General features: G+C 40.0%; 1 protein-coding gene across 2 annotated transcripts in view; it reads left to right on the top strand.

The window, feature by feature from the left end:
* sorcs1 (sortilin-related VPS10 domain containing receptor 1) overlaps positions 1 to 24629 on the top strand; it is a 176040-nt gene that overhangs the window by 1076 nt on the left and 150335 nt on the right. The window lies entirely within an intron of this gene.

Raw genomic sequence — 24629 nt, 5'->3', positions numbered from 1 at the left:
GAGGGAGAGAGAGAGAGAGAGAGAGTACAGATCCCCACTTCTTAATTAAACTGTCAGGTCCACATAGCGCTTTGGGGTCCTTAGGGACTAAGTAAAGCGCTATACAAATACAGGCCATTCACATATGTAATAATCTACACATTTCCACACATTTCATGGTTTAAATGAAGGATCTGAAATTTATAGAACACAAGTCAGGAGTCCTAGCCCATCATTTCCACAGGAATCTTTTAACTCATGGTATTTGAATCTCATATCAGGCCTAAATGTGCACGTGGTTTTGGTCTGGTGGGCAAAGAATGACCCCTTGAAGAAGGTACAGAGACGGGTTGGGGTGGGAGTCCAGGGGCTTTATCTCAGGAACTTCTGCAGTCTGAGCAACTCAACTGATGTCGGGATAAAGCTGTTCGTTTTGAGCATCTGTGGCCAGAGGGCAGGATTTTTAGGTAGAGCAGCAGGTTGTGGGAGAGGTGAAGCAACTTGAGCCTCCCTCTTTTCTCTACTGCTGACAGGTTTCCTGAGACACGCCAGTAAAAGGAACTGCAAAGTCGACAGTTGCATTTGCTCGTGGGCCCTTTCTTTTAATGGCAGGACTGAGGAGATTAGGTTTGACGGTGTTGCAGGTCACGGCTGGAGTTCCTCATGAGGCAGGAGGAAGAAACTGCAAGTGCACCTGTAACAGGCTGCTTAATTATTGCTTCACTTCTCCAAGTTTAATATGAGGATGGAGCATATTTACAGAGCACATGACCAGCAAAGCTTCTGTGTCAAGTCTCAAATAAGGTGTCAGATTTTTCAGGGCATCCAGAGTAAAAAGTGTGTTTGTGGTTAGACCCCATTCCAAGATCTAAATTAAATACATATTTTTTAAAGTGTCTCAATCAGAATATTGTATTTTTTCCTGTCTCCTCTTTGCCTCACACGAGACAACAATTGCAAAAACAAAAATGACATATTTTCATAGCATAGGGCTAGGACACCTCGCAGGTTGGCAGTGGGGCTGAGTTTAGCTGGACAGTGTTAGAGACTATTTATTTTGTGTGATAAAAAAAACAACAAATGATTGCACAGAAAAAGTGGAATTCCTTAAATGCAGTTCTTTTAGGATTTGCACTAAAGTGTTGGTATTGGCCTGCTTTTCTTGCATAGGCAAAATATTTACAGATAGTGGTATTAATACCTCAAAGTTTACATACTTTTTTATGATTATTATGAACATTTCTCTGTTTTTTAACCGTAACATCAATTTAAAGTGAAATCAGTTACCAGAAAAAGAGAGAAACCTCCTCTAGACCAGAAAAAAAGGTTATTGATCAAAATGATTTCAGGTGTTGATGTCAGCTCAGAATTTCACAGCTGCAACTGTAACATTTTTAGGGTTGCATTTTTTTAATTATTCATGAGAAAACGTTATAATGTCTCTTGATTCCAAAATATTCCTTTTCACACTAATGTGAGGGAAACCAAAACACTCACATAGTTACTGGATTTTTGATGTTTTTTCTGGAATAATGACTGAAGACATATTTTTAAAAAGGTTATTATTTTTTATGACATCCTAATGGAAACATTGGCTTATAATTTCTGCACTGCTTTTGGTATTGAAACTTTGGTCGAGACACACTTTGGCTTTTCTTTTGTTGTGTCACCAGGATGAAGAGTGTGTCTTAATTTTGTGGGTGTTTCCACATCGTGGCCGTTGTCCAGGTGATGACGATGTCAAACGTGTCCTTTGCCTCGGTTCAGCTCTTAGAGCAGGTTCACACTCGTCGCACTCGTGGAATTTTAAGCCATTCACTTAACGGCGACTGAATGTAATTGGACTAGAATTAGCGTTCGGGTCCAGCTGATGATGCTGGATCCCAACACTCAGAGTATCTGGAGAATGTGGTGTGAGTCTACTCGGACATTAGCTGGCAGTGGATGTGTCATTCCTTGCCGTGTCGTCCACATTTTATCGGAAGCTGCCTTTTATGCAGCATTTTTGCTCCCTCTGTAGAGGGAACAAGCAGCGGGTGTAGGAGGAGGAAAAGAGCTCAACACTTTGTCTCGGCTCGAATCTACGCACGAATCAAAACCTATACAAATCATGCTTTATCTTAGCGTAAATGCTTTTTAAAAAAAAATAATTGCTTGAAATTTTAATTAACATCACGAGATGCGAAGAGAGACTTTGGGAAGCTTAATGAAAAAAATCACTAGAGCACAGTTCAAATATATTCATCTGCTGTGAGCACTGATATCTCAACAAGGCTGCTTGTTCTTCTTCAGAGTCAAAACATAATTAGCCTCGACTGGAAGGCAATAAAACATAGAAAGTATTTTCCTCTCTCTCAATTCCAAATGTCCAAGTCCAACTGCTCCACACTGCACAGCTCGGTGTTTCACCCACACCACTTAGGCCTGTCTGTAACCAAACCAATTACAGTCAAACACGTATCACCGGCTCCCATGGACTGAAATCCCATCCTGTGCCTCGGGTGTTTCTGTGGGCTTGACAAACTAGTGTAGCTCATGACACAAAATGACCGTACAGTGGAGACGAGGGAGGAAAAAATCTTGAGAATGTCAGAAACGGTTTGGATTTTTTCCTCCTGTTTTTCATTTCTGCTGCTCTGCTTCCATCAACTTGGGTTCACCCTCAAAAACCAAACAGTCATTACTATTTAGCAGCCCTATTTGGTTTTGTGATATGAATAGACTTGTGTGACTGTGAAACAATTTGCCCCTATTCTTTCAGCCGATGCAGACGACGAACTCGAGAACATCCTGCATTAAATATGTCGAGTTGTTGCTATAAGCAGGAACAGATGTGCTTGGTCTTTACAATCGGAGCCACTTTATAAATAAACAGATGAGTCAACGGCATGCCACGGAGCCAAAGTGAAAGGGATACAGATAAGGGCTCTGATGCTCTTAATATTTAACCTTTAAGGCTTTTTGGCTCATCCCTCAGATGTCCCAGATTACTGAAAGCTTGTATGTCAGGCTGGATTGGAGGTTGTAATTATGACTCATGAAACATTGGCCACAGGAGTCACGTTAGCCTCAAACAACAAACAAAGGGAAACACGCTTGCACGCATACCCCCGGCATCAAAACGAAAGTAATAAAAAGGCAGTCTGGACACGTGTATTCTACGTTACGCCCATGATTTGTACTTTTATCATACACTTATGTCCAGCTTCAATAAAAATCCAGGACTCAAGTTTTTTGGTCACATGCCCAAAGTTTAACTTCTAAAACTTCTCCCTCTCCCAGAGAATGGCCCCAGTGTTTATCAAGGGCATGATTTGTCATTCTGTTGGACTTTTCTCTTTTTTTGTGCTTGTCAATCCTTTTCTTTGTGTCTGTCTCTTTTACTTCCTTGCACTCTCCAGAAAGACATTTGACAGCACAGAGAGCTGCTGTGAACTTGCTGTGTTGAGCTGTGTAGGTGGACAGCACCGCACTGTAGTAATGGCATGGCAAGATCTAAAGACGGTGTCACTGAGAATCCGTCAATACTCATATGTGTCATTCACAAGTAGTGCAATCAAACAGGCGAAGGAGGCTGTGAATTAAAAGTCTTTCTCATTCATTTCCAGTAAAACGTAAAAAATGTAACTGCCATACTGTAAGTGTTGATTCACTTTGAGCTAAGTGCTAACAGTAGAGGACAGGACAAACATTTTTTTCCCCACTGCTCCGTCAGCATTCGATCATTTCAACACAACAAATTTGGCTGTCGGATTAGCTTTAAGTTTGTATAACGAACGAGAACAAAAAAATTTAGGATTACCATCTTACAGTTTAACAGCTGCTATGATCTACGTCTCCAAACCGACCAATATGCAGGATCAAATCAAACTGGCACTTGTGAGAATTAAAAAATAAACCTAAAACAGATGAAGGTTAAATATGCAAAAGAAAATATCTGTGAGGAATGAAGGAAATCTAGTTTTGTAACTCCAAACTTTGACCTGAGCTCCTCCGATTTGGGTCTTTTCTTTATAACTTTAAAAACACGCCCGTTTCATTTCAACTTGATTACTTTCTGACTCTTCATTGTCTTGCCGTCTGCTACAGGATTTATTTTTAATGTTGTAGTGTTTGCTTTTAGTTCACTAAATGGATTAGTGAAGACTTGCGTCTTGAGCTTTGATGTATTCTCTTCCTCTTGGGAACCGTGAGCAGATGCATTTGGTTGTTTTAAGGTCTACGTAGAGCTCAGAGTGGATTCAGCCAAAACTTTTGAACAGTTTATACCTCCCCATGTGATTTTACAGACTTGGCATATTGTGTACTTAAAATGCATTCTGTGGTGTTGAATGACAAGTATAAAGGTTATTATTGTGGTTATTAAGGTTACGGTTATAGGGTTAGTGGGTCATTTATAGCATACGATGATCAAAAAACCACAAAACAGCTCAGCAGTAGTGTAGTGGTAAAACCTGCCACATTTAATGATACCAGGCTTCCAGTCTGCACGCTGTATCATCACTGACAAGTCTGTGGTCCTGGTATCCCCTTAAAAGAGAAGAACTGAGAACTGGTTGTTGTCGAGAACCATTGCCAGTAGTCCAGTGTCTTGCAATTATTAGTCTGTCTGCCCTTTGAGCTGCTTATCGGTCGTTGTACTGGCACAACAATCAGCTGATTTCAGTTCATATGTTGGATGAGGAAAATAGCAGCGCAGTCTGCAGCGTGGACATAACTTTGCTTTTGGTTTTCATCATCTTTGTGTTCTGCTAAGAGAAAGATCAAATGTGTTCTTACAAGGATAGAGATTTATGTTGGTGTGTGGAGCCGTAGCCTGTAGGTTTACATTGTTAAATGGTAATTATGTAATCACCAGACACTGTGTTTCAGATCATTTTACAGTGTAACATGAAAGTAATGTAACGAGTAGTATAAGGAACTACTTTCTCCTTGGAGTAATTAGTATTTGTGTATTATGTGTAATAATTAGTTTTTTGAGTAACAACCACGACACTGATCACATCACAGTGGGCAAAAATCTCCCACATTCACACACATCTACCCACAGAGCATACAGTTAATTTCCATTAATATAAAGTCTTTGATATGATGCTTAAAGATGATGGAGACTCAAAGGGAAGCTGATGAGAACCGAGTGAGAATCAATAATGAATCAAATGATAAGTGATAATATAATATTGATTATGTAACTGAAATCGCTACATTCTTATCAATCCCCCGTTGTCTCCTTTTGTAGCCCTGCACCACTTTCAGCTCTACTCAGTTTTTCACCCGTTTTCCTTAATATTTTTGAGTGTTTCATTATTTGTACATTTTGTGGAATATTTGTAGATTAGATCACAGAGTTGAAAAGAACGATTTAAATCACAAGAGTGGTCTTTATAATAAAAGCTCATTTGAGGCACCATAAGGGCCAGTGAAATGGTTAAGTGCTACAGTGTTTCTGCATCACTGTTCAAACTGCCAACTGTTTTCAACTGACATCTACAAGTAATACAGATAGAGAGCGGCAGATCTAACTGATCAAATACTGACTGTGTTCTTGGTACTGGCAGGAGCAGCATTGAAATTCTATGAAAAAAGGTTACAGGTAAAGAGCAGAGTCACTTTGGGACTGGTGGCATATTGCTCAGATGAATGTAAGACATGCACCGCCACAGCATTATTTACATTATGAAATGTCAGGCATTAAGTACCTTGGTCTGTCACTCAGAGGGAGGCTGACATATTGCCTGTCAGCCTCAGACGTTTGCTTTTGAGCTTGCAGAGACATAGGACAAGCCCTGTGGGAACGTACCTAATAAAAGCAAACAGAAGCAGGTAAATTATGAAATGAAACCCCGTAGAGACGACGCAGCGTGCCGTTTTTTTTCCTCTCATACAAACAGAAAAGTAACGCATCATAAGATTTTGTCACCAATTAATGAGGAGTCGATCATGTGACACTCTTTGAAGAGTTGTGAGAAGCTCACTCACATATGCTGTCTCAGTTGACAGTCTCACACCATCTCCGGAGGTGTTGAGAGAATCTATTTGTGCATGCGTTCCCATAGCCGTAGCAACACCCAGTTTACCGCAGACCCCAGATCTGTTTTACCAAAGTCACGTCTCTGCCGGTTCTCTTGACACCACCGAGCCTTTGCCGTTTGCTCATTTTCAGACATTTGAGGACTGTCGACACTGCGTGGAGTTGTGAGACGAGCAGTAGATGGAAAACATTCACAACCGGCTCATCAGACATGTCGTTTAGAACAGATATGCCACGTTAAAAGGAACCGTGAAGAAGGGAAAACTGGTGTGGTTAGAGGGCAATACGGCTCATCTGTTTTTTACAATCCTGTTTTGTTGCCTTGCAACATATTAAGTCCTAAGTATAAAAGCCTGTTCTTGAAAGTGCACTAAAGGTTTTAAAATTAAATGATTTATCTGTCATAAAAGTTTGGAATTTGCTCGCAGTGCAGCCTCAGGGACAGTAATGGCTGTCTCTTTAATTGGTCGCCAACTTTGATCCTGAATGAAATATCACAGCTTGTATGACATGAACTTTTAAACCAGAATTCATGGTGCCCTGATAATTAATCTCAATGACTTTGGTGATATAATAGCTGTAATCTAATGCCACTGTTGAACGTTTTAGCTGTTAGCAAAATTACTGGACAAACTGTCTTGATGCACGCTCAATCATCCAGGTCGATAGATCCCAAAATGTTGAGTCTGTTCATGTGGATGTAGCATTCTATGATCAAGGAACTGACCTCACAGCTCACTTTTCATTCAGTGGGCTAGTTTCAGTCATTGTGCAAATGTACTGTTTGTAAGGTTGACGAAACATTTCTCCCACAAAAAACGTTATGTCCAGATGAACAGAATCAACCTTTTGGTATTGGACAAACTGCTATAACATTTTGTATCCACAGAATAATAAAGACTGACTCTATATTTTTTCTCTAATTGTACCTGGAAAATTCTCAAAATCAAATTCAAAGAAAATCTGTTTTCATAAGAAAAGAATAGCACAAAATACACCATCAGGTCAGTCATTACAACCGCTCTAAACTGCACACAATGACCAATTTTGGAGTAAAGTTTAGCAACAAGGTAACACTTTTAATATTCCTCAATCCCAATCGCGTCAACACACACACACACACACACACACACACACACACACACACACACACACACACACACACACACACACACACACACACTCGCTCTGTGTCAAGCATACAAATTGTAGTAGCTATTACCTGCTAATTACACATACCTACTAACTGTGCAGCAACAGAGTAAATAATACAAATATGGTAAAAAAGTCCAGTTCAGTGACTTGAATCCAATCAAACCGTATCAAACAGCTTCCAGCAGCATCGCTCTGTGCTCCTGACTTTAAGCCTTGACAAATTGATAAATTCAGAAAAAGATCACAGCTGTTATGAAGGGGAAATTAGCCGCAGAGCAATTTTTGCGGAAAACTGTAAACATGTTTGTTTCTGTGCCAAAGTTGACCTGGGACACTATGGTGACTGTTTCTGTTTTTGGAGGAGACTTGAGTGGACGTGTAGGTGATGTAATCCACCCGAGTGGATTACATCTTATGCAGAAGGAGCAAGCTGAAAGAGATATTATACTGTACAGTGGTGTCAGAATGTAGCTTAGCAGCATTGGATGGTAATCTGCAGAATGACTTTGGAAATCACGAAGATTAAGCAAGTGAAGGCAGACACAAGAATTAAGTGGTGGAAGCTGAAGAAGGATCTGGGTGGAGGGGGAGATACCAGATAGCTGTGACAGTACGGCTGGAGTAGTGAGGAAACCTTAGAAGGTGTTTGGTGTCCTGACAGAGGAAGGAGGAAAAGGAGACTTAGTGGGGAAACGAGGAAGTACAGAAAAGCATTCAAGGTAAGAGATTAGCAAAGAAGAAGCGGAACAGTCGGGTTAGAAAGTAGACCAGTGTGCTATGGGCAGGGTGAGATGAAGGCAGATGATCTGCTGTGATGACCCCCCAAAGGGAGGAAGACGAAGGAGATGAATACCCTTCTTATAACAACAACATTTAATACAACAGAAATAAACTACAACAGTCACTTTAGACATATCACTCAATAAGAGTGAGTTATTGTCATATTTCTTTCAAGGTAAATGTTTGTTTTTTTAAATGTGACAGGTCACCCAGACCCCCCACCAAGTGAAAAATCACAAGTATGAATCCTAAAACATGATAAGAGCTACAATGAAACAAACGTTGCTTAAAAGAATCCTGAAGAAGGGAAGTAAGAAACCTGAAAATAACCTTTACGTTTGTGCTTTCGTTAATTAAACTGAATGTTTTTAAAGCTTATTTCCACCATTTCTCACTGTCATGTCTCTAGTTTCCATTCTTCACTTGACCCTTACTAACATGTTTTCAGGTGTACACGCTGTATCTTCAGATGCCTTAAAAAACTTCAATCAATTTCTTATGTAACACTGTTAAAAATGCTGTTTTTATAGATGTTTTCTTGGCTTCTTCCTAACAGTGAAGTCGAGGCAGTGGCTCAACTGTTTCACAGGTATAACAGCGCGTCTTCCAAATAGTCACTTTAAGGTTCGCCAAGTAATTAACCTACAAATGCCTTTATTTCTGTTTGTTGACAAGAGAAATGTATAAAACTTGTTGAAATAGATTTTTTTCATCAAGAAATATAAAAGTACAGTTTATGAGCTGTCGTTTGAGAACTTGTATTCTGTACATTAATGTGTTTTTGGAGCAAATAAAGTCACAGATGTTTTAACAAAATCCAGATGATTATTAGTAGAACCTGATACAGGATTTTAAAACCAATGCTGATCTTTGATGATTTAAAAATGAGATATTCCGATATATTGGCTGATGTGTTCAGTGTTCTTTCAGACACTAAATATGCACAGTTTTTCCTAAATTTTGTCAGGTATATTTATTTATTTACTCATTTACCTTTTGCTTGAGCCTGCTCAGATCAGCTAGTTGTTGTTGCTAACAGAGAGTTAGAGAGTGCCCTCTGCTGGTAAATGATGCAACAGCAGCTCGCATAGCAGAATTGAACGGCGTTTCTCCGATGCCTTCTCTTTTTTGGTTTACTAGTCGCTGTAAATGCTGATACCCATAGATCGGAAATTAATTAATATCGATCGCATCGCTGTTCAAATCAAATCAAATTCAAATTTTATTTGTCACATACACAACCATACACAGTACGACATGTGGTGAAATGCTTATTGCTGTGCAATGCCCAACCATTAAATGACAGTAAGAATTGACCTATTGCCAGATTACTACAAAATTTACAGATTTTAACTTTTACAGTAAAAGAATGTGCAAATAAACAGTGTGTGAGTCCAGTCCTACACCTGGTTCAAAGACCGAATAGCCCGGGGGTAGAAGCTCCTCCTCTTTCTCTCTGTTTTGGCCTTAAGGGACCGGAAGCGCTTCCCAGACCTCAACAGTGAGAAGAGTCCGTTGTTGGGATGAGAGAGGTCCATCATAATCTTCCTGGCTTTAGTCGTGCACCGCTTGGTGTAGATGGACAGCAGGTCAGGAATAATTTAATTATTCGTTTTAACTGGTTTCCTTATTATAAAATATTTGGGTAAAAATCGAGTCCAATAAATATATGCCTCGAATTACTAGCTATACATTATACATGATAGGTTTACATCATCCTACACACTTGAGTCATGAGTGTGTCCATGAGCGACTTACCCTTTAATATGACATCTTTTTAAGTTGATTTGGTCACATTTGATATTTGTACACAGCCAGTTCTCTGTTTCATGTGCTTTTATTCTCCTTAATCTGTATCCATGTCTGTTTCTTTCTGTTTATTTTACTCACATGCACCCGGTGTCTTGGCCAGACTCTTCCTGCATAATGCTGCAATTACAGTGTGAGCTTCCAAATCAGGTTGTGAGCATCCAAATTTAATGCGAGTGGAGTCTAATCTGTGTGCTTTCAGACCTGTTACTTAGCACATCCTGCTGAGAGGAAGCATGAAAGACACATCGAAACAACAACCGAAGCTGCTGTGTGGGCTAAGCGATCCTTCGGGTACGTGCCTGGGAGTGATCAGGAAGGGGGGACGTTGTCACGCTCCGCTGAACAGCGTTTACTTGCCATCAAGCTGCACATGCTTATAAACAAACTAGGTTCCTAGTCCCTCTGTCTTTCTACGAGCAAAATCCCAAGTGAGCCCCACACAAATAAGTCCTTATTTCTTTCAGTCTGAAGTCATATGGTGTAAACTCAGTCTCTTGAGTACTCTGTCTTCCTGCAGGCAAGCTCCCTCTTCACAAAATATATACATTTTGTAGATAATGTGGGATATTGGGACACTGTCAGCCAAGCTTGCGAGGCCCTTATGAACAGACACTTTATTTAATAAGTACTCTCAGGAGATCCTGAGAGTATTACTCCTACAATCCTTTAGTTTTGAACCATGTACGGTTCACACTCAATTTGTGACCCTCTGACTTTGCAGAAAGTGGGTAAATTTATACACAGCACAGAGTACTGAGGATCTCATACAGGTAGCTGATTGTTCAGTTTCTTCCTTTTATATTGACTGTGAAATTATCAATTGATTCTGTTTTTTTTTAATTGACCCATTGCATAATTGTCTTTAATGGCAAGCAAGGAAACAGTAGAAATTCATCAATTTAAGCCACAGTATCGAGTTAAGATGAACGTTAAAGTCTTTAAAGACTAAAATTCCAAAGTAATCTGTAAGCTACTCTCTACATTGAGCTGAAAAAACTAAGAGCATCAAAAGCATCTTTACATTAGTGGAAGATTCCTGCTAAAATAATGTGACATCACCTCAAACTCACAGTTCCCAGAAGTGTAGCGCACCTTCCCAAAGTCACACCACAACCTTAGGCAAGAGCACCTGGCTGCAGCCACTGTGGAGCTCCACAGTATGCTTTTCTTTCCCCTCCAGCTTTATTTCAAAAGGAACAATGACAACAAACATAATACATGGAGGAGGCAATGTACATTTGTAGTGCAAAATAATAATAAAGTGGGAGAGTATGTGTAATTCAACAAATAAGATAGAGAGAAAGATTAAAAGGGAGAAAAAAATAGAAAATTAACTTAAAAAATAAAGCGAGCGATACAGTGACATTGAATAATGAAAGAAAGACATTAAAAATATTACAAATATTGATGGTTTTTAAAGCTTTCTTGTTGGGAGAGGAACAAATTGTATGGTTAGGGTTCCATGTTGGGTATTTTGGCTGTTTTAATGCATTATTTGAAATGGCAGAGTGAAGAGTGACAGGAAAGCTGTGGGAGTGAGAGCGGGTAGCACATGCAGCAAAAGGCCACGGGTCGGATTCGAACCCGGGCCAGCCGCTCTCAGCCATGCGACATCTATATGAATGACTCTGTCCCAGCCTTTACGATCCGCTTTCGCGGTTTCCACTGTATCACGTGTTTCCACCTACTGTGGATCTCCACAGTGGCTGCAGCCAGACCCTTCTCAACTTAGCGGGAAGGTTAGCATACCGCAAGCTAGCTCTTTCACTCTGTGAGAAGCCTATAGTCTGTACTGTGCTAAGTGGATTGGCTCTTTGTTTTAGCTCACTGGCATTGATGTTTTAACTAAATCCTGTAAACGTATGTAAGAGCAATATTTCCCTCTGCTTCTAATCTAAAAGTCAGTTCATTGGACTCCTACAGTGTAGGCTAACTCAATTAAAATCATTGTTTCCAACTTAAAGGACAAATGGACCAAACTGTCGATTTGTTTTTTGTCTTTACATGATCTTTTTAACTGATTTATGTTTCAGCTTAAGTGTGTATTCATCAGCCAAATGACAGGGCAAGTAGTGTAAAAGTGTGAGAAATTAGGACAACGTAATTAATGAGTCCCAGCAACGTTACGTATTAGCTCAGGAAAAAGAATGGCCTTTGTGGGAATGACTTGAATGTCTCAGTATGTCTCTGTATGTTCACTTACTTAATCATTTCCTGATAGTTCAGAAATAAAGGGATCATTTCTGAAACTGGTTCACTTCAGCTGGGTTGCCTAACATGTCTGACACAGTAGTGCCATAGAGTGTGAGATTTTATAGCAATAAAAGATTTCATTAAAGATTTGTTAGCCTTGTCATAATGAAACCCGTTATTAAACCCAAAACCTGCAAGCCGTGGCCTTGACTCGTTGCAAATACCTCTATGTGCACCTTTGTGATACAACACATGTATTTTTTTAACACAATGCCATTTCTCATCAGTGCACTCACTTTTCTGCTGCTGCTGGCGACAGTACTGCAGCTGCCCCACTGCCCCCGTGATGTGATTGACACTTTGATGTGAATGACGGTGATGGAAGTGATGGGTGTACGGGAAAGAAGAGCTCTGCACACTATTAGGAGAGCATTGAAGCGTGGCTTAAAGGCTGAGCTGCGAGGTGGAGCTCACTTACAGATCAGATTTTGTCTGGACATTTGTGGAAGTTGTTGAAGCAAATGTAATTTATGCAGCACACAGAGTGTATTAAGCAGGAGCAAGGAGTTTAAATTACTTTGCGATATCTGAAAAAGTTCAGCTTTAGAGATTTAGCAGATACCCTCCAAGTGCAGATTTGCTCTCTGGCACAAACATTCAATCTGTGGTCGTGGTGTTTATATATTAAGCACTTCCTTTGAAACCTCTTCCCCAACATAGCAATTCAGATTGACAAGGGTGATTCTTGCAGCTATTGCAAGGCAGCCAAGAGGCTGCGGTCCCATCTCACTCGCTGATCAGCTCGAGAATTGCACGGGACATTTCTGTGGCTCAAATTGAATCCCTGGCAATCTGTAAACCACAGGAATGTGTCTGAAAGATGAAAAAGGTGTTTTCTAAGAGCAAAGCGCATTGACTGAGAGAAGCAGATGAGACGGCCGGTCAAGTTAATTGACCGAGCTTGATATAGCATGGAGACAGGGCGGTAGGGATAGCTGGCGAAACAGGCGATGGATGGAAGAGGCTCTGGTTTTTAAATGCACGCCGGTTGCATTTGATAAGCAGCTGTTTTTTTTCTCTGTCTGCATTCATAGCAAAATCCAGCTTCAGAGGAGACCTTGTGTTGCCCACTCATGCTCTTGAAATTGAAATGGTGCATAGCGAACAATTTCTCTTTAAAGGCGACAACAAACTGATCCTTTTTCCCTTTTCTTTGCCTTTACAAAAGCCCACACTCTTCCTGGCTGTGCGTGCAGAGGTGACCTAACATTGCAATTGACAAATCTTATAATGAGTCCATATCACAGTGCTGTTCATTATGATCAATGTGTTTTTCTGCTACAAAGGCCACTGCTCTCAAAAAGTACAATAACAAGAATATATGTTGAAATGCATTTTTTCTTGTTTTTCTCTTATCTCCTTTGATGCTAAAGCTCACACAGTGTTTCTTTTCTATAGAAGCTGCCAAGGTTCCTAAGGGCTGGTGTGAGTGTCCATGTATACCCGAGTGTAATCTCTAGATGAATAAACAAACCTTATCAAACACTAGAGAATAAAATGCTAAAATCATGTTGTTGTTGTTTTAAATGATAATTCCTATTTGGAATATTTAACACTTTATATCTCTCAACATGATTAAAAAAGTTACAGTGAACTGACTTTGTGGTTCCTTATAATTAAGATTTATGAAACGTGACGGTAAATTCATCATACACATGCCATTTAAACACTTCTTTCAGCATCTATTAGCCCAGTTAACACCTGTGTTTAGTGGAAGTGCATAATACCACATTAGCGCTGCAAATCAGTACAATGAATTTTAATTGAAAATGAGAAAGTCAGAGTGCACAGAGTACACACTTGGAGCCGATCCTGTAATTATGATGTTTTGCTGATGTAAAAAGGTAAAGCAGAGATGGTCTTTGTGGAGAAAATGATAGTCTTACAGCTGTAATAGAAATTCCCTCCAGATCGCAGAGATTCAGCACAGCTGAATGTCAGGATGCTCTTGACTGCTGAGAGAGAATCACCTGACAGTTTCAGTGTTTTACTTGGTTTACCATCTTGCTGGAGGTAACATGCTTTGTGAGCTTATGCTGTCAGATGTACTGCAAAGGAGAATTGACACCTCAAACCGCAGGCTGTGTTTTCTGCGCTCCTTTCTTCTTGGTTATTTACAGATTTATCTTTTAGCAATGAACTCCCATTGACTTTATGTCTGTGGAAGGATATAGCCACAAGTTAGGGCCGCTGCAATGAAGTCATTTTTCTCGGAACCAGAAGTGACCATATTTGGACAAGTGGGTGGAGTGCTAAGTTGTCAGTGAATGCTAGCAAACATAGTTAGCAAATGCTACTAAAACTAAAGCACAGACTTCTTGGATGGTCTGCACCGCATGGCATTTCATTAAAATGCTCCAGAGACGAGTAGTTCAGCCTCTGATATTAGCTGAGGTGAAGCCTGGCAGACGCCGATAACGGGACATGACCAAAACATCTGCACCCCAAACTCCAGTATCCAAATAGATCCATTATACTGTATAAGAATGTACCCACCCTATAGATGCTATGCAGCTTGAAACTATCATATGAAAAACTATTTGTATTATAGTGTACAAAGGCTTTTTATTAATGGAAGGTTGGGCAGTTTTAACTAGAGATGGTACGATACCACTTTTATGTGTCCGATACCGATATCATAAATTTGGAAATCTGCCGATACCGATATGAATCTGATATAATGTATTTTTTAATCAATAAAACTGTTTTTAATATCTTGCTGCATTTTGTATAAGTTCATACTCAAGTTTTAAAAAACAAAACACTAAAGCTATTCTGTTATACCTGTATGCAAAAAGTACACTGCACCCAAAATATTTCATAGTTCAGCAATGCTGAACTATGAAATATCTAATCTAATGAACTTAAACCTGCTCCATTATTCCTATTCTGGTATTTTAAGGAGTACTTAGCAGAAATATTAAACAACCTAACTAATAGGGTTGTCAACTCCCAGCAAAAAAAAAGGGAACCACACCCCACCGTCCGCCTCATGATGCTTAATCGACGTAATCAACTTTAATTTAATGCACTTTTTTTCTACAATAATTAAATAGATTCAACATCTTTCTTCAACATAATTGCAGACTGCATAGGTGGTACCTTCCCAAAGGAAAACATACTATAGCTCACTAGGGTATATATTAGACTTAATAGTCACTATATTCAGTAATGGATTTCTATACATGTAAGATTCTGATAATTATTTAATAACAGCCAGACATTTTAAATAAGAATAAGAAAGAAAAGCATTTCATTGTACCCCCCTTTCCCTGTTAATGCCCTATCGGCCCCCCTGGCAAAACTTTGCTAGATCCGCCCCTGCACAGTTAGCAGCGTCAGCTACGTAGAAAAAGATCCTGGTGTAGAAATTAATATTAAATAAATTCTAACAACAGCTTATCAAGCTTAAACGTGCTGCTGTTGTTCAGCCGCTGGTTTCCTCTTTCTGGTGCAAAGTGGGCCAAAAACAAACAAGAGAGACGGACTCGCAACAGAAAAGCCGATCAGCTGATCATTGATCAGTTTCATGATTGAAGTAGCAGCAGGAGAGAGAGAGAGAGAGGCAGTCATAAGCTTAACGTGGGAATGCTTTACAAACATTCAGAGATGAACTTACACACTTGCTTTACTTCTTTCTGAGATAACTTTCTCAGAGATGAAATGCTGGGTTGGTAGCGAGGCTCCAAATGCTCAACCAGACCGCCACAGGTCTCACACGCTACAGGCGCTCTATCACGTGACGCATACTGCTCCGACGTGCTAAGGTTATGAGCTGAGTCACACCATGTTGCAAGTTTTGTGAAGTGCTTTAGTGATATTTAATGGATCGGATTAAATTTTTTAAATTTGTCTCTGATATCCAATCCAATAATTTAGGTCAGTATCGGACCGATACCGATACCTAATATCGGATCGGTCCATCTCTAGTTTTAACATGAGAGTCTATGGGGGCTAAATCACTTTTGGAGCTCACCTCAAGTGGCAGTGAAAGGAAGTGCATTTTTTGGCTTTATTGTTTTGACTTAATGTTTGGGTTGAGAAATGCCGCAAATTACCACGTCTTTATTAGTATATAGGTTCTGGAGCACTTTAAAAATCAAAGGTTGCTATTTAACATTTATTCCTTGTCTGCGCGTGCGTGTGATCACACTTATAAACTTCATTTAAACACATTTGATATAACAATCAATAGGAAGCTGGGTGTTTCAGAGATAACAGTAATTAATGGGCCAATCCGAGCGTATGTAAAACCACACCAACTAAGCATGTTGACAGTTTATAGTGTCTGGATGATCCAGACACAATGTGTAATGTTTCCATGCTATCACAATTTGACGTCTGCGCAATAACGCTACACAAGATTTGAGCAGCTGTGTAGGAGTGCAATGTGCAACAGATGTGTAGATAGAGATAAAATTTAATTGAACAGCTGCATGTTATGCTGCACGAGTCTATATGTATAAGTCATGCGTATATAATATGTAGTAAGTCATTAGGAAACAGTTGACTTAATATATTATTTCTATATTATTATCACTTTGTGTCAAGTGTTTATAAAAAAGAACTTCAGAGAATAATGCTTCGTGCTGCTGCTCGGTTTTCTTTTCCGTTATGGCTGCAGGTAATTGATGAACACTCGGTTATGAGACTGAATAACGGAACAAGAGCAATATTGAGGATTTATGAAGTAGAACTGTGTGGAATCAAAATCAAACCATGGCTCTGTAGTGACTGAATGGAAGCCGTTTCATGACTGAGGCTCATGTCACGAACAGCTGTGAAATCATGCATTATATATTGCTCAGACCAAAAATGTGGGCAAATCAAATTGTCCTGCACTGTTGTTCACGTTTGTCACAGGCTTGCCTTTGTTCTATCTTGGGCAATGCCCTGAAAGAGATGCCCAGGAGTTTTACGAACCTGAAATACCTTTCTAGAAAAAGAAATCACTTCCTGCTTTTTGGCAGGTCCCATCTGTGTATATTGTCATCCTTGAAAAGACACACTAGGGAAAGATGAAGACATCTGGAGATACAGTATCTGCCGCATCTGCTGACGTCTAAACAAATTTACCTCAACCCTGTCATTACCATGTGAATTACCATGTATCCCTTGGACGACGCTTTGATCGAGCGAGCTCCCCGTGTCACGGCTCTTGAAGCCAGCATCCAACAATCACAGCGCATTAGCTGCAGTGTCAACAGCCTTGCTTTACTGCTGTCTAGAGTAGCACCACTGGATCAGATGTAGAAAACATCCATATGCTCTGAGGCATGCACACAGACTTTCGGAGTTAGTACATACTTTTTAAGGAGGTTTCTTCACTTGTGTAAGGTCATTTTGACAAGTTCACAGTTTTAAGTTTTTATTTTCAATAAAGAAAATACAGTTTTCAGTCACTAAATATTTCACTTTTTCTGCTTTGTCCTCCTGACCAATGTTAAGGTACTGTGAGGGTAACATCTAAAAACATATCTGTGCATGAAAATATAAAATCTGTAGGCGAGGGAGAAGATTGGTGGTCACTAAACATTCTAGTGACCTATGGCGTTCAAGAAAACTTTGGTTACATGCAAGTAAAAAAGTCTGTGTGGACAGAAAAAGAAAGAATAAACATTGAAAGTTAAAAAATTAATAAACAATACCTATTCTATTTCAATTCAGTCTAATTTACACAGCGCCAAATCACAACAACAGTCGCCTCAAGGCGCTTTATATTGTAAGGTAGCCCCTACAATAATACATACAGAGAAAAACCCAATAATCATCTGACCTCCTATGAGCAGCACTTTGGTGACAGTGGGAAGGAAAAACTCCCTTTTAACAGGAAGAAACCTCCGACAGAACCTGGCTCAGGGAGGGGCGGGGCCATCTGCTGTGCCGGTTGAGGAGAGAGATAAAAGACAGGATAAAGACATGCTGTGGAAGAAATCTATCTATGCTGACCAGTGCACAGTCTCGAATCTGATTGGTTTTCCGTTTACGCTTGCTATAGGAAAAATTGGGTGGTTGTAGTCACCCGACTAGCTCTCAGCGAAACTCAACATTTTCCGATGATGTTTCACAATAAAAGCCCACCAGGAAAGGAGAGACCCTAATGCTCATTTTGGGTCACTTAAAGGGTTTGAATCGATGAAAGAAATCCAAAATAGAAATAAACCAGAAATTAGTAAATGAGAAGAATATTTGTTAGAAATGCAACATGCTCAGCACCAATCCAGGACAGCATCATGTTTTACTTAAAATCCCTTCCATGTCTATTATTATGTAAAGATTATGTAAAGATATAGCATCTTAACAGCACAAAAGTATATATAAGCTGAAAATGGATCAGCTGTAGCACATTGTCACTGATATCCAGTTCAGTTTTTCCAGTCAAGATTGGACCTTTTGGATCCAAATACCAGATCCATCCATCCTGAATAAATAATGCAGTAGAAATTATCATTTTGAAGAAAAGATGTTTTCAACGCTGGCATTGCAGTAAATATATTCAAAAAACACATAACAAAATGAAGTACAGTACAATTAAATGTACTTTTAATTGGGGGAAAATGCATACAATTAAAATGTGTGGATTTTAAATTGGACAGGCTGGCTCGCTAATTGGAATCTGTCTCATTGTCATTCATCCTCTACTGAAGAGATTCAGTCACAACCAAACGTTGTATACAAAATTGGTTCAGCAATGAAAATAATGTTTGCTTGGTTGTAATCTTTATGTAAATCAGCAGACCGCGAATAGCAGGATGATAAATTGGATAAGTGTATCTGACTACAGCAGGAATTAGCTCATTAGTATTTCAGGTCTTCCTTTTGGACAAGAAGAATACAGCAGTATATTCAATTCATCTTTTCAGCAGCGAGTCGGTCCAGGGGGCCGAGAGGACCTTTTAAAATAGGACTACATCATAGCAGGAATCCTACCCGGGCAAGAGAAAGACTGAGAAGACATCATAGCGCTTCGGGTCAAGTACGAAAGTGGCCGTCATGCCTAATTGAGCGCTGTGTCCACGTGCCGTACCTCTCATGCTTCTTTTTACCGCTGAGGTTATGCACGGAGAGTGGAAAGAAAGCTCGAGTTCAGCTCTGTGAGATAAAGCGATACTCCGTGCGATTGCCATTGTGTGAGCGGCGATAGGCTCTTCACATCTTTGACTCACCACTTGCCCGAGAGGTGCAATGTGGAGGTGTGCGATAGTAGGAGGTAGATAAAAGGAGTAGATCGGTGAATTCGGATATTACTTCTGATATTTTTTGAGAATCCAAGGCTGTTGCTTTAGCATTCAAATAATAAAACAATTTAGGAATCTGTTGTTTTGAAAATAGAGACATTAGAATAAGTTTCCCGACCTGCTGAATTTGAGGCAACAGTACTCATCCATTTACTAATATTAAACACCAGTTATTGCAGCAATTATTGTAGTTTTACCAGGTAGTAAAAATCATGTCAGTTTCAGCATTAGCATTTCTTCCTTCTCTCTTAGATGTGCTAATAGCAGTAAAAACACACAAATCAGAGAAAAAAGCCCAAATTAACACACTTGCACAATTTATTTGTGCAGCCAAAACCTCATTTAGCATCTGCCTCTGTGTAGCAATATGCTAACATGTTCCTTCATTGCCATGAACATTGCTCCCATCCCAATCATGCCATCCTGCTGTAGGAAATGGGCACAAGGTTGGTGCGATAGCTCACCTGGTTGAACAGGTGACCAGTGTGTTGAGGCTAAGGCTATTGGAAGAGCTCTGAGTCCATCCCAGGAGGCAATGACATGCTTCCATGTCATTGCCTCACTCCCTGTACCCACTTTCTTGTAAACTGTCTCCACTATCTAATAATAATCCTGTGTAATAAATCCGAAATGCCAAAAATGTTAAGAAGAAAAAGACAGCTGTTCCAAAAAACTACACTATAGTTAAAAGCGCGTCGGAGGTTACATAGTTTAAAGTACTGCATGGCTGGAAATACATTATTAATCATGTTACTTGCTCTGCAAAATTTCTTCAGATATCTTCAAAATGTGGGGACAGAGATGCCAAATGAGTGTCTGACTGGAGATAAAAGAAGGATGTGGAACTTCTGAGGGGTGGAGATTTGCTCATTACTTTGAATTTATTAGAAGGACAAGAACGTGAGAGTAAAGTCTAAAGATCTGGTCCTTTCTTTTGTAGGGATTAGGAAAGGGCTTTTTGCTGACGTATGTGTGTACTGTGTTGAATACGTTCATGTGTGAATACACCGGGTGTGCGTCTTGCACGAGTCCTACCAGGGCTGCTTCAGACGTTTGGTCTGCGTCTTTGTAAAAGTGACTGACTTGTCATTGCTGTTTCTATGTTTGACTTCATGACCTCTTCACCTGCTCTGTGCAGCTTGCTTCAGTAAAGAAATGGTCTCGATGATACTTTTCTGGGATGCTCCTGAAACGTGCTGCAGCGCATCTGCTGGGTGCGATCGGCTCCAGTGGTCACATGACAGTCAGTGTCCCCGCATCTGGCATATTCCAAGTGTTAGAGTCTGTCGACAGGGTAGGGATCCTCAAAAACTATTAAAGGATTGGAAAGTTGAGTTTGTTTGTTTTTCCTGAAGTGTTAATGATGTTATAATATTTCACCAGTTCGACACTTCCAATTCTTCCAAGTGTTGTTTCTGAATAACTGTTATTTTCTACAGTTTAAATTTTCCTTTTAAGGCAGTTTAATCTCTAAAAAGCATCCCGTTTTGAGCTTCATGGTCTCTGCCAGTGTGAGATGCATATGAAGTTCTTGCAGAGCTGCACTTTGAACTTCCTGTGCTCCATTTGGTAATTTTCCAGCCAGAGGGACTCCCTGCTGAAGAGACCCATCCAAATCAAAGTGAAATCTTTCCAGAGCTGGAACATCGCCAAAGAGTGGCCTGCCAACTTTACCAGGTGCCCGTGGCCCTGGTGTAGGGGGCAGAGTCAGGTAGAGCTCTTCAGGCCAGATGGCCCCTTCATGGGGCTACATCACTCAGCCCTCCCCCTGAGTCCTTCTGGAGACCACTGACTATGGAAATGGCAGAAATGTGTTACTACAAAAAGGAATAAGATTTGCAAACAGTACAGAAATATGCTACATGTAAAAACTGGTATTAGTTAGACGGCCCATGCAGAAATGTTAAACCGACATGAAAAGTATGAATGCTCTACGAGCTTACATTTGTCTACCTGCACACTGCAGTCCAGCAAAGCCTCAAAATGATATGCCAGCAATTCTTCACACAGTATGGCCAATCAGGACAGATTTAAATTCAAAGTCCAACAATGCACTTTACTGAGCCGTTAGCCATGTAGCCCCTTTTCAATACTACGCTCGGCGCTTGATTGCACTAAATCATGAAAGGAATGATCAATGCTTAAATGACAGACTGCATTGCAGCATAGCATGCTGAGGGAAGTTGGGGCTCAAAGTGATCTGGCCACTCACTCTACGCAAAGCACACTCCCCCTGCAGACAAGGTCAAGGTTGCTAACAGAAGAGCCTGTACAAGCATATCTATATCTGCAAAAAACAGCAGAACTGGTGACACATATGAAGTGTCCCTGGATGGGTATGTCCAAGCTGTTGATGAAATGCTGTCCATCTGCAGACGGAGATTAGGAACTCGAACAGAAACCTAAACACAAAGATTTCAGGAACTGATAATGTGTGGGAGTATATAGTCAAATCATACAGGTTATGTATTTCTATCTGTTTACTGTTTTTGTCCTTGTAAATTTCTCATTGAATATGCTATTATTGTGGTGCAGCGACACAAAAAACCCTTAAAAAGGAACCGCTACCCACAACATGGCAGCAGCAGAGAAAAAGATGGGAACAGTATTTGCTTTGTGTGGGGGTACTTCCTTACATCTGCCTCTCTCCCTCCTTCCACCGTCTCTTTTTCCATCTCACTCTCTGCTGTCAGATGTTGACTGAATCAGGTTAGAGAGGGGAGGCGCAGAAACAGAAGCATCGCTGATGAAAATGACAATGCTTCTCCCCTGTTTGGTTATTGAGATGCACAAACTTGCCTCCTTTCCCAGGAAAACGCAAGCTTATGTAACCTGTGAAAAATACAGAAGGCAAAGGAAGACAGACCTGTGAAAGTGTCACGGGCCTGAGCAGGTGTAATCAAAAAGCAAAACAGATGGATTAAAAACTTATAAACAAAGACTGCTATAAAATATTACTGTAAGTCTGACACATTCATAACCTCCGACACTTCCAAAATCCAAAGGTATAATGAAACAAATTTTCTGATTCACAAGTAGCTCAAGATAAAAGTAAGAAAGTGCTTTGTAGATAGTGGTGCTGTGATGGAACGCTGTGCAGGTTTTATTTGATGTGACTGTGACATTTACTGATTTGTTACTCAAATAAAGTCTGACACAATGAGCGCAGATAGTCTTGACATTAAGGAGCTCTATCTGTCGGCACTGATGGAGTCTGTACTTCTCGCCAGGACGTGTTCCTCTGCTTGTTTTCAACGTTGTGCTCACCTTAGATCACACAGAACAGCATAATTACAGGCTGATGTTTAAACAGACATTATTAACACATTGTTTCATTGCTTAACCGTTTCTGATGATTAAGGTTTCTGAATGTACTTCATATGTGTTTTGCTGCGACATCTTGGCTTTACTGTATAATCTCCCCCCGCTGGTAATGCAACTTCTGCCTGGACCGGTGTGTCTGTTACATGTTTTGTGACACTGGTTTGCCAATGCACTTTAAGATGTTCTGCTGAAACACAATAACTGAATACATTATAACGGATGAGGTGCATCCATCAAATGACTGAGGCTGTGCGATCACAAACAAAACACCTGTTTTCTCATTCCACTTGCAGCTAATTGAGGGTCATCCGGATGTTGGCAGATATAGATGGTTTACAACTGGGACGAAAGACTACCGCAGCAATTACCACGCTGTCAAACGTTTAAAGCTCATCCCCGGTCTTAGATCGAGTACAGTCTGTCTCTCGAAACCCTGCTATTATCACTATGTGACCCTGAATCGCAAAGAAGTGGATGAAAACAAATTTTAGCCAACTTTAACATTTAAATTCATATCATTATCATGTGGGTCTTTTTTTAAACTAGTCAATCAAAACAAATACAGTATCTTTCAAGTATTTTAAAAGTTTCTTTCTTACTTGGTGGAAGATCAGATCAGAGTAAAAACTCTTGTTTGCCATTTTTGCCATCTGCTCATGGCAAAAATGGCAAACTAGGATTAGGATCGTATATCTGTGAAGGTTCTCGGCCATCCAGCTCATCGTAGTCTAAGGAGCTTGGAAAGAAAAGTGTCTGGACTTCTTGAAGTTTCTTGAAGAAGTTTCATCCAAGAAGCTTCTCCAGTTCTAAGAGCAACTGGTGGAGAGTCCCAGATTTTAAGCCCTGTGGGAGTGTGGATCACAGTCAGCCAAGATTTGGGTTGAAACCATTGTGAAACCTAGGCCCACTCTATCATGTGATTTACTGAGGTCAAAAGGCCCAGGATGTGAGTGGGCTAGGGGCTCGGACTGTCATATTCTGATGAGAGGACTTGTTACTTTTCTGCTAGGCGCTAGCCCGGTTGGTTAATGAGGCAGCTTTAACTTAATGTGATATAAATAGGATACTAGGAGATCATAATGGCAGTGGATGTGTTTATCTGCTGTAAAAAATGGCATTTTAATGTGATACTCTGTGGGGACTTGCTTGCTTTTAAGCTAGCCCCAAGTGGACATTCTGGGTACTGCAGTTTTTGGCATTTTATGCATTAGCTTTATTTATTTTTTATTATTATTTATTTTTTAGCCCTGGAGGTTGCTGCTTGCTTGGCAAATGTAAACCTAATATTCATTCTTCCCTTAGCTCATACTATCACCTGAGGAAATTCTCTGGCTCCAAATACCCCACTATGTTCACCGACAGGTAGCTGACTGCACCTGGCTCGTCTTTGGTGGTTTACACAGTGGATTTAAAATGTATCTGTTTGATTTATCTGAAAACAGCTTCCTGCCACTGCCAAAAGCTATACTATGTTTTAAAGTTAGAAGCTGATCTAATCAGTAATCTTGTAATGTGAGGAATATCACTCTGGACCACTTTTATTCTCTGAACAGCATAATTCATTATTTTGGTTTGGTTTTCTAGCTCTGTGTTCTTCAGTCTTTTACCCAGCTGGCATTGCCATGAAGAGCTCTGACTAACCTTTAACAGTTAACCTGTAAGTTCCTGTAAGGTTAAAATGATGTGTTGGAGTTGAGATTTTACTTTGGTGCCTTTAAGCATGGCTCATATCAGTGTTTGTACTTGAAATGTGCTGGTTAAATTTTCGTATTGCTCCTGCATTTATGGTCCTCAGCTGATGAACCCTGTTAGTGTTGGAGCATTACTCTAATACAATCAGACCAAAATCACAACTCTAGTAACTGTACTAATATTCACCAGGCCTGCACTACTTTTTCAGATTTTTTTATTCCATATTTAGTGGTGATTCAAACAGAATTCCACCACAGATACAAATTTTGGTGACCGTTAATGTAGAGGCAACATATCCTGAACGTGACATGTAAAACAAATAGAAATGGATCACACAATGTCAAATACAAAATTCCAAAGAATTT

The sequence above is a fragment of the Pundamilia nyererei genome, unplaced genomic scaffold, assembly GCF_000239375.1.
Source record: "Pundamilia nyererei isolate P.nyererei 1_Seehausen unplaced genomic scaffold, PunNye1.0 scaffold00171, whole genome shotgun sequence".
In the NCBI taxonomy this organism is placed as follows: domain Eukaryota; kingdom Metazoa; phylum Chordata; class Actinopteri; order Cichliformes; family Cichlidae; genus Pundamilia; species Pundamilia nyererei.
Note: the sequence above shows the minus strand (reverse complement) of the source record. Positions and strands in the feature narration are given on the sequence as shown.